The following is a 12,929-nucleotide window of genomic DNA, read 5'->3' as shown; positions in this document are numbered from 1 at the left end:
GCAGAAAGAAAGGCAGACTCCTTTTGCTATCCATCAATTATCCAAGCAGTCCTAAGTTCATATGAATCCAGAAAACAAGGAGCAATGCCTACAATCTAAAAATACTCAAGGTTGTCCTACGAGAATATCTCCCAGTCTCAACTTCTTTCATGTAGCTTCTGCTCTTCTGTCTAAGAAAGGAAGCTGCTGCTGCTTGCTATTTTGATCAGGATTTTGCACAATGTATTATTCACTCTTTGCTTCCAAGGATTTATGTCTGTCTTTCCATCAAGGCAGGATAAAAACAACAACAACAAAAAACAGGATACATTTGTAGCTCCACATAAGGCTCATGTGTTTGTCACTTTACATGGCTGGTATCTGTCAGTTCTTGAACCATTTTTCTTCTTCTTGATCTTGTGGTGATTGTCCTGCCCTGTCCCCACCCCAGCCTCACACTACTCAACTCTAGAGGTTATTTTTATTCCAAAGGTCAGATCAATGGAATGACCTTAATAACACGAACAACTTCTTCACGGGTGAACATTGTGACATCAGAAAGCTAAAGATGGCTAATAAAGTCCTGAAAAGAGGCTAGTCCAATTAAACAAAGTACAGACTACTGTATTTCTAGGGTTCTCTGATGCTGAGCACGTATAAACCCTAGAAATGTGTCAATCAACCTATGGAGGTGGAATTCATCACACCACTGCTTCAGCTGGTTGTAGGGAAGTTTTGGAACTCTATGCACCATATAAGACCAGAAGAAATGGATATGCATCTTTCATCAATGCCAAGTATAGTGGCGGCTTTCACATCTCTGTTGAGGAAGTCCTTTACTACCTTTATGTCAAGACAGTGTGCCATACAGGATACATGTGGGAAATAGTTGTCACACACAGCCAAAACATATGAAAGGCAATAAAGTCAAGAGAGGGAAGTGTCTGTCAAATATTCTTCTATGACAACATGCAATTTATTCAAAACTATTTTCTATATACTGCTTGTCATATCCACATATGAACTAGGGGTGTGCTGGTGAATTAGTGCTTGCCTATGTGGGGACACTCAAGAAAATTACTCTAAATTAACTAAAGATGTGAATTTAAAGTGGATTATTTCAACTGCATTAAACATAAAAATGGCCATCCTGTGTCAGACCAAAGGTCCATCTAGCCCAGTATCCTGTCTTCTGACAGCGGACAATGCCAGGTGATCCAGAGGGAATGAACAGAACACGTAATCATCAAGGGATCCATCCCCTGTTGCCCATTCCCAGCTTTTGGCAAACAGAGGCTAGGGACACCATCCCTGCCCATTCTGGCTAAAAGCCATTGATGGACCTATCCTCCATGAATTTATCTATTTCTTTTTTTTTACCCTGTTATAGTCTTGGCCTTCACAACATCCTCTGGCAAGGAGTTCCACAGGTTGACTGGGCATTGTGTGAAAAAAATACTTCCTTTTGTTTGTTTTAAACCTGCTGCCTATTAATTTCATTTGGTGGCCCCTAGTTCTTGTGTTATGAGATGGAGTAAATAACACTTCCTTATTTACTTTCTTCACACTTGATTTTATAGACCTCTATCATACCCTTAGTCATCTCTTTTCTGAGCTGAAAAGTCTGAGTCTTATTCATCTCTCCTCATACAGCAGCTGTTCCATACCCTAATAATTTTTATTGCCCTTTTCTGAACCTTTTCCAAGTCCAATATATCTTTTTTGAGATGGGGAGACCACATTTGCATGCAGTATTCAAGATGTGGGTGTACCATGGATTTATATAGAGGCAATATGATAATTTCTGTCTTATTATCTATCCCTTTCTTAATGATTCTGTTTGCTTTTTTGACTGCCACTGCACATTGAGTGGACATTTTCAGAGAACTATCCACAATGATTCCAAGATCTCTCTCTTAAGTGGTAACAGCTAATTTAGACCCCATCATTTTATAGGTATAGTTGGGATTATGTTTTCCAGTGTGCATTACTTTGCATTTATCAGCATTGAATTTCATTTGCCATTTTGTTGCCTAGGCACCCAATTTTGAGACCCCTGTGTAAACACTCATTTAGAAATAAAGTGGCCTTAATTTGGTTTTCTTTCATTCACTACAGAACTAAAGCAAGCCCATAGATTGACATGGATAATGTTGCTAAGGCTGAGACAATGTGTAGTAATGGAAGTGTAACTCGCAGGTTAGCCATGTAACCATGGTTTGACCTTGTAACTTTTAAGGATGTGCCCTACTGAAGCATTCATGGCTTGGCAATGTTCTGGTTCATTTTTTTTTTCTTTTTGGACAGGTGGGTAAAAATAGTAAGCCATTATCTTTCAGAATCCCTTATTTTCACATCAGGAACCTGCATCTCTGCAGCACAGCTAATATTCCACAATAGGAACGGAGGTGACCTGACAGTATTTTTATCCCTTGTCATTTCTCTTGGCAAGGCCTGGGATGTTGCAGCATTGGATATCTCCTGCAGACATTTGAAAGGTATTTATGGCATTGCCCTGTCTCAAATAAGGCTGCACATGCCCTGATAAAATGGGATATGTTAACAAGGAAAAGTTTCCTTCACATGAGCGATGAAGCGCCTCCCTTTCCCCCCCCCCCCGAGCATGTACATGACTATCCATCGTTGGGTTTGCTTGATTTTGCATAGGCAAGGTACTCAACTGGTGATAGTCAAGTGTGGACTTGACCATCGGATACCTCAGGCAAGCAGCCTCATGTCAATGGAAAAGTAGTCAACACTCATCATTTCAGATTTTCGCTTTAACAGATGCTGTATTTTGTGTTGTGCAATGATGGTTATTGCCTACGTGGAGCTCTTCTGTGAGCATCATAGGACTCCCTAGCACTCGTATTGCTCTCTGTGATCTCTCTTGTTCCGCTAGTAGAGTAGTCTCCATCCTTCCCCACGTTACAGGTCATTCTTTGTTTCATAGATTCATAGATTCATAGATATTTAGGCCAGAAGGGACCATTATGATCATCTAGTCTGACCTCCTGCACAATGCAGGCCACAGAATTTCACCCACCACTCCTAAAAAAGACCTCACATCTATATCTGTGCTATTGAAGTCCCCAAATTGTAGTTTGAAGACCTCAAGGAGCAGAGAATCCTCCAGCAAGTGACCCGTGCCCCATGCTACAGAGGAAGGCGAAAAACCTCCAGGGCCTTCCAATCTGCCCTGGAGGAAAATTCCTTCCCGACCCCAAATATGGCGATCAGCTAAACCCTGAGCATATGGGCAAGATTCATCAGCCAGATACTACAGAAAATTCCTTCCCGGGTAACTTGGATCTTACCCCATCTAAAAACCCATCACAGGCCATTGGGCCTATTTACCATGAATATTTAATTACCAAAACCATGTTATCCCATCATACCATCTCCTCCATAAACTTATCGAGTTTAATCTTAAAGCAAGATAGATCTTTTGTCCCCACTACTTCCCTCGGAAGGCTATTCCAAAACTTCACTCCTCTGATGGTTAGAAACCTTCGTCTAATTTCTAATCTAAATTTCCTAGTGGCCAGTTTATATCCATTTGTTCTTGTGTCCACATTGGTACTGAGTTTAAATAATTCCTCTCCCTCTCTGGTATTTATCCCTCTGATATATTTATAGAGAGCAATCATATCTCCCCTCAACCTTCTTTTTTTTTTTTTTTTTTGCAACACTGCAGGAAAAAAGGTTTAAATACTACATGATGGAGAGAGTGCTATGCATTTTTTCACTAGTATTATGTGTGCTAGGGCACAGCACAGAAAAAAACTCCTATGCTGGTTTTCCTAAGGAGCACTATCCTAGCTTGGTTACTGTCATCATCTCCCCATTGGAAAAATAAACCGAGTCATCTGCAGAGGTTCCCTCCTCCTCCTATGACTGCCTAAGAACAACATTCACCAAACTGGAAAGGCTATCCTTACACTGTGGCTTCCTTCTTTCCCCCATCGTCAATTCAAAGATTGCTGTGGTCTGACTCTAGCAGAAGACTTACAGTGTCAATGTCAGGACTGTCCAGTGTCTTCTCATTGAACCCTAAATGTTTCTTTTTAAGCACACTTCACTCCTCTTTCATACCAGTATTCGGGGTACTGCTCTTGCTTATTGCATGTGCTGATGACTAATAGAAGTTGCAAATGTGCCTGGGTCATTTGCAAAAGGGCAGAATTTGCAAACCTTTCCCCAAACTAAGGCAGAGAACTAGTACAGACACTACTTTTCAGACCTGACTGCACCTTTCCCAATAGGGAATGTGTATGCAGATATGGTTATTATATTTTGGTGATAGCCTCTCAGATTCTGTCACCACCTAACAAAGATAAACAGGAACTATTGCTGTGGGAAGGGGGGATGATAGCACATTTAACACTGCAGTCCGTCCGTCCCCACAACCCCAGCCAGAGGATGGATATCAAGGCCATTAATCAAATGAAACAAAGAATATGAGGACTATACCTTTTACAACTAAACACAATCAAATATAGACAATTATGAAACGATTGCGAAAAATTTGATTGTTGTGAATGATAATATACTGCCAAAGTGAATTTCATGGTATGTACAGACCGTTTTTTGTAGTAACCTAGCTGCAGCAAAGTGACAGAAAACTGGAGACCATTACATTCAAATACTTAGATAATATGACATTTACACATGTGTATATAGGAATGATGGGACACTTAATATAACATTCTCCAGCAGCCCCTACCATATGCCTGGGACTAAATGCTCACACACAATTACGAAACTCTTGCAAGTTGTATGAATGGTTACTCAGGCAGAGTCCCTGCATTGAAAATGAATGCTGTTAAGCACAGTGAGGCACAGAGCCAGATTAATCGTTAGCCAGACATAAACTCAGAAAATGGAAGCAGGCATTAAAACAAACTCACTATTTCAAAGACCAAAGCAACACAACCATGTCATTCACCAGATTGCCACTCAGGAGGCTGTATTAGTTAAGACGGTTCAATCGCAGGATCCTCAGTAAAGGGATTGCTGGGAGGGGCTTTGGATCCTGAGATCATTATTTCTGTAATCAAAGAGATCCTGAAAATCACTGCAACTGGTATCTTTGTGGCAGTGAAACACACTCTGCAACAAGATGCAAAATGAGAGATCAAAACCAGAGATACTACACCACAAAAACGATCACAACACAAGATTAGTTGACACCTTCCACCAACACTATTGTTAGGAGGGAAATGTTAGTACTCATGAATAACAGGGCCTCAAAAAGAAAAAAAAAACAAAAAACAAAAACAGCCTTGAAACCAGGAATGGACTACCCAGCTGATTACAGGTGACTGCCTACTTGAATGATACTTAGTTAAAGTAAAGACAGGTATATTATGGCATACAGGTGCACAAATAAATATAATACTGGATCAAAAGGCACACACTTTCTGCTCATCTGTGACAACTTTACATACTTCTGGGAATGGAGGGAAATTTTGATGTGAAGGTGGTGAATGGGACTAAGATTGCTAAAAATGGACTGATGATTCAGTTTGGCCATCCACCGTACATCATTTGGGATGTAAGGTGAGGTCCAATTTCCATTGCTGCTATGTAATGAGACACTGGAGAAGCTTGTGATTGTTTACTCTGTTCTGAACAAAGGGTGTGAAAGAAACAATTTCCAGTCTGCGTTCATATGTACAAAGCATAGGTGCAGAACTTTATCTCAAAATTAGCAGTTATCACGCCAGTTCACCACCAGCCCTACAGCTCTATTCTTAGAGCAGTGCCCATCTCCATATTGGAGGTGGGGGTGGGGAAGGAATTTGCTTAGGCCAGCATGGGGATGGCCAACTCCTGGGAGGAGAGAGAGGAGTGATTAAGCCCAGATATGTGGGAGCTGAGCCCCTTCTTGTGCCTCAAAGATCACATGGGAGTGTAGATGTGGGGAGAGGGAGGGACTTCTCTGCCTCCCATTTGCCAGCCGGGGTGGGGGGAGATTAGGGGAGCTGACTGGCTCTCTCAGACTCCCCTCTCAATTTAAAGTCTTTCCAGGTATCTGGGAGCCATCTTGATACTATTGTCCTCTGTCCATATAGTTGAGGAATTAATGAAACCCATATTGTTCCCAGTATCCTTTCTGGTTTGGCTAAAAGGATGGAATATTGAGTCTTTATACTGATCAGAGAAAACTGCTAGTAGACAGACACACTACCTAGATTTCCAAGAAATACTGGATGACTTAGAGTGAAGAGAATGCTTTACTGTACTTGATCTAGTTAAATCCTATCCCCTAGCTTTCATGAATGATGATGCCCAGAAGCTGACCACACTTGTAACACCATGGTGAATAGCAAATGTTCGGCCAACATGTAAGGAAACTGCTTAAGAAATTGCAAATCAATGATGTATAATAAAAACTAGTAAGTATGACCTTTTTACATTAATCTCATATATATGGTAATTTTCTTTTAAAGTAACCGATATCAAAGTGTGAAACTTTCACAAACTGATTGCCATTCAAAGTTTGAAGCAAGAGAAACCAAAACACTCTAAAATGTACAAAAGCTAATGGACTTTCTGGAACACTTTTTCATAGGATAACCAGAGATTTTTTGTTCATATTGCTAATACCTTATATGAGCCCATAAGAGGAACTAGTGAGCTGGAAAAGAAACAGAAGAGAAGGAAAAGACAGTCTTGCCACTAATTCCTGCTCAGAAAGTCCACTGAAGAGAGAACCCACAACCACCAAAACATTTTGGAGGCTGGTGAATGGTTTATCAACTCCTATCTCTCCTGCTAGTCTCTCCTCAGTCTCAACAATCATTTCTTTTGAACAGTGAGGCTTCAAATGAAGGGCTAGGAGCAATATGGTATCCTTGGGAAGAAGATAAACTGTAAGCAATGGCCTCAGTCAAAAACTACTGCTGGATTTCAAGTTAAAATCCTGGCTTTGAAATAGCTGTTACTGATTATCTAGGGACATGTGAGTAGTCTGAGTGAAGTCAATGGGACTACTCATGGGTTTTTATGTTTAAGCACATGATTAAGTACATTGCTGGATCAGTGCCTATTGTATTATATGCCACTACTTATAGTGGGTGGGGTAGGGGGAAGTCCTCACACTTGTCATAGCAGCAGCAAATCTAAATGCTATAAGATAACATAATTGAAATCTTCTAGTTTTGTTATCGGAGATAGGCTTTTCCAGGCCTATGTTGATGCAGTTTCCTTTTCTAGACGCCCCTGAATATGAAGGAATATATGGTGCATTGAACCCCTGAGGACTCGTGGGATAACATCCTCATGTCTGATATACACGAGCAGTGTAAGGGGCTGGAAGGGCAGATATCTCTCACTCCACCATATTATTATTGATCTCCCATTAGCCAAGAGCAGCTTAAAAGAAACAGGTTAAGAACCCCACCCCAAGGTCAAAGGCAAAAATCAACAGATCAGGAGAACAGAGATGGCAAGACTCCTGATAAAAGAATGAGAAAATAAGAAAGAATTCCTGTATAGATAGGTAGAACCCAGGAAATTATTTGTGTTATCAGAACTACATAAGCCATTATTTTACCACTTTAGATTAAAAAAAAAAGCTCCAGAGAGATTCTACTGGCCATGAACAGATTCAGTTTATAGAAGCAATGTTTTTTTCAGGGTGTTAATTAGAAAAAAACTAACATTCAGAAAAAAAGGCCCCTTACAGCACTTTACCACCACTGCTCTTCCATCTTATTTGCACTGAAGGAATGCAAAGGAATCCTATGTGAAGGACATGCAGCTGATCTGTAATAAGGTATGAGCACAGTATGTGATGTGGTTATTGGGATATTCACTGCATGACTGCACCGGTTTAGCTTAATAGCAGCCTGCTGGAACAAACAAGCAGGAAACAAGATAAGGACTCAGTGTAAGACATCTCTCAACCAACTCTTTATGGACCGTTTTAAAAGACAATGGAAGGATGATTGTCTGGAGGAGATTGAGTCAACTCTCCTGTGAAGCTTACCAAACTGGTTTTGGACTCACATGGCCAAAAAACCCAGGAAGAAAGAAGACTCTGAGATTTAAATGGATTCTCTCTCTCTTTCTCTCTCTCTCTCTCTCATTGGGGAGAGATAGTTGACAGGAAACTGTTCAGAGGGACAGACCCCAGGCAGGGCATCTGAAGAAGCCAGGTCTTCCTAGGCTCCCTAAGGGCAGAAAGGCTTAGGTAAGATAGACGTGTAGAAATTTCATTGTTTTAAATCCCCTTTTCTCCTTTTTATGCTTTCTTCCTATTGTTAAGATTAAACAATACTTTTGTTTAAGAGGGCTGACTGATCACTGTATTAACCACTAGTCACAAGCTCCCAAAGGGAAGAAGAGCAGATACCAAAACCAGTGATACCAAGGATAAGCACAGTTGATTTACAGGGTACAACAGCCCATGTCTCTGTCTAGGAATGGGAAAATTGTGTGATTCTACCCTAGGGAAGTAATGACACAAGGCCTGAGTGGTCTGCACTCAGAGTGGCCAGAGAAGGAGTCACAGTTGCAGCTAACCCTGTAACCATAACCATCTATGGTTAGAACTTAACAGGTGATGCTTTGAAAACATATTAGTGATAATAAGGCACTTCACTAAATTTGCAAAGACCTTCCCAACAACCAATAAATCAAGCACAAAAACTGCTGATAAAATATTCAGAGATTTTAGCCTTCCCTTTGGATTTCCTGAAGAGATCAATTAGGGACAGGTTATGGAATTTGAAAATCAATTATTTGAGAGACTTGTGCTTGTTGTGGGCTATAAAACTCTCATGTCACAGCTTACCCTGTGGAATGAAACCTTGCTGAACAATTCAACAGAACACTATTAACAGTGTCACCAACATAAACTGAAGAACAAGAGTCAAATTGGAAGAAGTATTTAAATACAGTAGTACATGTTTATAACAGCTCCGAGCATGAAACTGGTTATTCTTCATATTCCTTGCCGTATTGGCAATCTCCAGGATTACCCAGATAACTTTTAAGATTTCATAGAGAACAAAGAGAGCAACAACTATTTCGTCTTCAAAGACTAATAGGAAGAATGGATGAAGAGCGCTTATGAGATTGCAGTTCAAAACAATAAGACGACAGCAGGAAAGAAAACTTATTAGAACTGGAAAGCTCTGAACAGTTTTGTACCCAAGGGAGACAGATATCTTGCCAGAAGACTGTCCACAGAATCACTAGTCATATTGAGAAGACACAATTTATTCTGTCGATGAGTATAGGGTCTGTGTACATAGTGAAACTCCAAAGAGGAGTGGATATAAGTAAAGTAACTTTCTTTGCAACTTCCAGTTCATTCTGATCACCTTTCGGTGAGAACCCAAAAAGGTAAAACACAAGCATAATGGCAAAGAAGAGAAGATATTAGGAGTAGAATCCAATGGGCTGTCAGTTGTGCCAAATGAAGACACCCATAGCTGGATACAATTACAAATCTTTTGCAATTGCCAACAGAGGGCAGAATTTCCAGGTGGGCTTCCAGTTCACAGAAGTAGAATAGCTCCAGTGTCCTTGAAGTACATTTACAACAATGTCAATGTGTTTTTTTATTCAAAACACAAGTTAAAAATGGAGGGCAGAGTTTCAAACTGGGGACCATTTGGAAGAGTTGCTCATTGTGGTTTTCATCTGGCAGGCTAGCAGAACCACACTTCTGTATGAGATGGATTGAGATGCAGGAGCTAGTAAAAGCATGGGAGAGATGGCTCAGTCCTTCAAAAGTAAGTAGCCTCCCCCCCCCCCTTCTTGGTTAAACAGACAGAGAAATCCAAAGCAAAGTGAAGGTGGAAGGCAGGCTTCAAAGAGTATGAAAAGGAAAATCCTGCTATGGAAAGTTAAGGAATACTAACACAAGTTACTGTAAAGTGATTTCCAGTCCCAACAGAAAACAGTTCAGGTCAGCTTTCAAGATGAGTATTGATGTGCCTGTATATTCTTTCCAACCTAACCTTCCATTCAGAATGCAACACAACACCTACATGCGCACACACCCAACACTTGGTGTAATTATGATAAGAGAAAATTGAGAGCAAAAAGTCTTCTAGATAGCCAGCAAATCTGGTTGATCTCTTTTGGACTCAGAGAGTAAATAACCTAGTTCTTTACATCTGGATTCTACTTATGCAGCAAAATATAATACTCTTTCTTGTGAAAAAGAGGATAGGCAAAGATGTAAATTTTTTAGGCCTGTTTATCCTCTACTATGTTGTTTTCACTAAAGTGCTCTCCCTTTATTTTCTGCCTGAGAAACACAACCTCCACAATGACTTCCTCAGTTTCCTCCTGTTTAAAAAACTAGGCCATCCAATCAGTGAACTCAATCCACTGCATGTGCTCTAAGTGACCCCTAAAACCAGTTAGATAGTGAATTCCCAGTATAGCAACTCAAAGAGGTACAGCGCACAAAAGCTCATAGGACCTAATATTGTTTATTAAACCTATTAGGATATTTATGAATAATGAACACATTCATAAAATCATGCTGTGTTCATGAAACAATTCACAAATGAAAAAGGCCAAATATGACAAATAAATGGTTCACATTCATAAATTCCAAAGCCAAAAAGGACCATTGTGATCATCTAGACTGACCTCTGAACTTCCCCCAAAATAATTCCAATGAATAGTCTGATGAGCTGTAATTGCAAAACATATGTTTCACCACAAAAGATATACCAGGTAGTATACTGCTTCAAACATAGTTATACCTTATTATGAAATACTGGCAGTCAAATATTCATTATGCTGGGGGTTGCTACATCATCAAATCTTTTTTAAGAGGGGAATCTAAAAGGAACGTATCAATTTAAGGACATACAGCCTTCAAGTTCCATGACCTATCATGACTGGAATGCATACGGTACAAAACTTTCTGAATTCCATACATTACACAGTGCATCACCTACATTATATGTTGTAGTGAAACTGCACATTTAGTAGTGCCTGCTGAAATATCCAAGTCCACTACGATACAGTTATAATATCTGGCCCTATAATGACAACAGGTAGATTATTACTTTCACAAACAGGCTGTTTTACTTCTGTGTAGTCTGTATTTTACAATCTTTAGTATTCTTCGATAGATCATCATTTAAGTTTCTTTCTCTGTATAAAGGCACTATAAATCTTGGATTGGAAATCCTAGCACATACATATTTTTAACACAAAGCTTTCTACTTTATGGGAAAAATGTATCCTTTCTAATTCTACTTCTTGGATTTCTGCATACACTATCAATATTTCATTGTACAAGTTAACAAATGCTTAAATGTTATCTGTAGCTCTGAAGACTGATGTAAACTTGGAAATAAAACAGATTTTACACAACTTTCTCACTGTACACAACCCTCTATTCTATATTTTTGTATTGCTTTATGAGAAAGATATGCTTCTGAGTACATCAGGATTTTATAGAGCCAAATGACAAAACAAGTGAAAACAAGTTCAGCAATAACCCTTTACTATTTGGTGCTTCTGCTTGTTGATAAACATTCCTCCCAGCTCAGTGAGTGATATGAGGTGACTGAATATCATAATAAAAAAAAGTTTCTAAAAAATTGAACAAATAGTTTGTAGGGTCAGAAAAAGTCTCCCACAAGATACAGCAGGAAATATTTTCAGAGTGGTGTGTAGGCTGTGCACCACACTCAAAAATTTCCTTATAAAGTAAAGTTTGGGTTAAGTTTTTTTGGAAATACATGTAAATACACGCAGCATGTGTTCCACAATAAACCATTTGTGCATTTTTGCTATACTATCGAATTCAGTGCTTTCAGAAGTATCTTTGTTATAGGATCACCTCTGAAATAGAGATTTGGTCTTCATCAAAAATCCACGAAGTCTACTCTATTTTCAAGGAACTTCCAATGTAAGTCCTTGGCTCTTTAAAATTGTCCTTTAATGAAGGCACACAAGTGAAGTTTTTCACTACAAGATGCAGCATGTGTTTCGGAGTGTTATCTACATAAACTGTATGCCTGGGTGCCCTTGCTGAATTACTTATGAGTTGGAAGTGTAAGTAGCTTCAAGGATTACTACCTTTCCATCTGCCAGAGGAATGATACAACCTCTACCAAAGGAAAGAGATAGTATCAAAGAAAGATGTGGAACCCTTACATCAATTCCAGCATAAGGGAAAAGGATAGGGAGACTCCACTATGCACAGGAGAATAACATCACAAAAAACTTGAAGCTGAGGGGAATTTTGTTATCAACATACAAGGATGGTTCTAAAAATTGACAGAAAAAAGTGTATTATAAGGTGAACTTAGGCAATCAGGTGGTCAAAAAGTCATCCATATTAAACTGTTTTAATTCATTAAATGATTTTAAAATGTCTGCCAATATCGTGGAATGGTGCAAGTGATGTTACAGCAACAATCCAAGGAAAGTGGGATTTACTGGTTTCTCTAATGCTTTGCAATTTTTTGCAGTCACAGCACGAGTCACAGTTACAAAGTGAGTGCAAGGTTACAGTTCTGCAAGCATTTGGGGTCAATTCCAATTACTTTACAATGAAAAGGTAAAATACAATAATAAAAAAATTCCTATCAGAGTTATGGGATGCCCATGGGGGGAAAATGGCATGGCAGTGTCACCGTGTCTGCCCATCTCCCAGAGCTGTTACCAGTGCCTGTAAGATTAACAGAGGAGAAACACTGTACTGAAGAAAATGGGCAATAACGCAATTAAAGAGCAAGAAAGCAATACGTATTGGATTGCTTTATGATTTCATAATTGCAGCTTTGAGGCCCTTGACCCTAACAAGCCCAGCTAAGCATGGCTCCAAATACATCCCAGACTGGCATTTTAAATTAGATATTTTATCTCAGTGCATTTACCTGTACAAGATTTTAAATAAACTATTCAGTTGTTTTAATCCCGAGAAGCCAAGGAACCTTGAGTGAGCTAACAATTTTTAT

The 12,929-nt window shown here is 39.4% G+C and overlaps 1 protein-coding gene across 3 annotated transcripts in view; it reads right to left on the bottom strand.

Annotated features, from left to right (window-relative positions):
- GRIK2 (glutamate ionotropic receptor kainate type subunit 2) overlaps positions 1–12,929 on the bottom strand; it is a 611,732-nt gene that overhangs the window by 185,440 nt on the left and 413,363 nt on the right. The window lies entirely within an intron of this gene.

Source organism: Caretta caretta, chromosome 3 (assembly GCF_965140235.1).
Source record: "Caretta caretta isolate rCarCar2 chromosome 3, rCarCar1.hap1, whole genome shotgun sequence".
Lineage (NCBI taxonomy): Eukaryota > Metazoa > Chordata > Testudines > Cheloniidae > Caretta > Caretta caretta.
The sequence above is the reverse complement of the archived record's forward strand: the minus strand, read 5'-3'. Positions and strand labels throughout refer to the sequence as shown.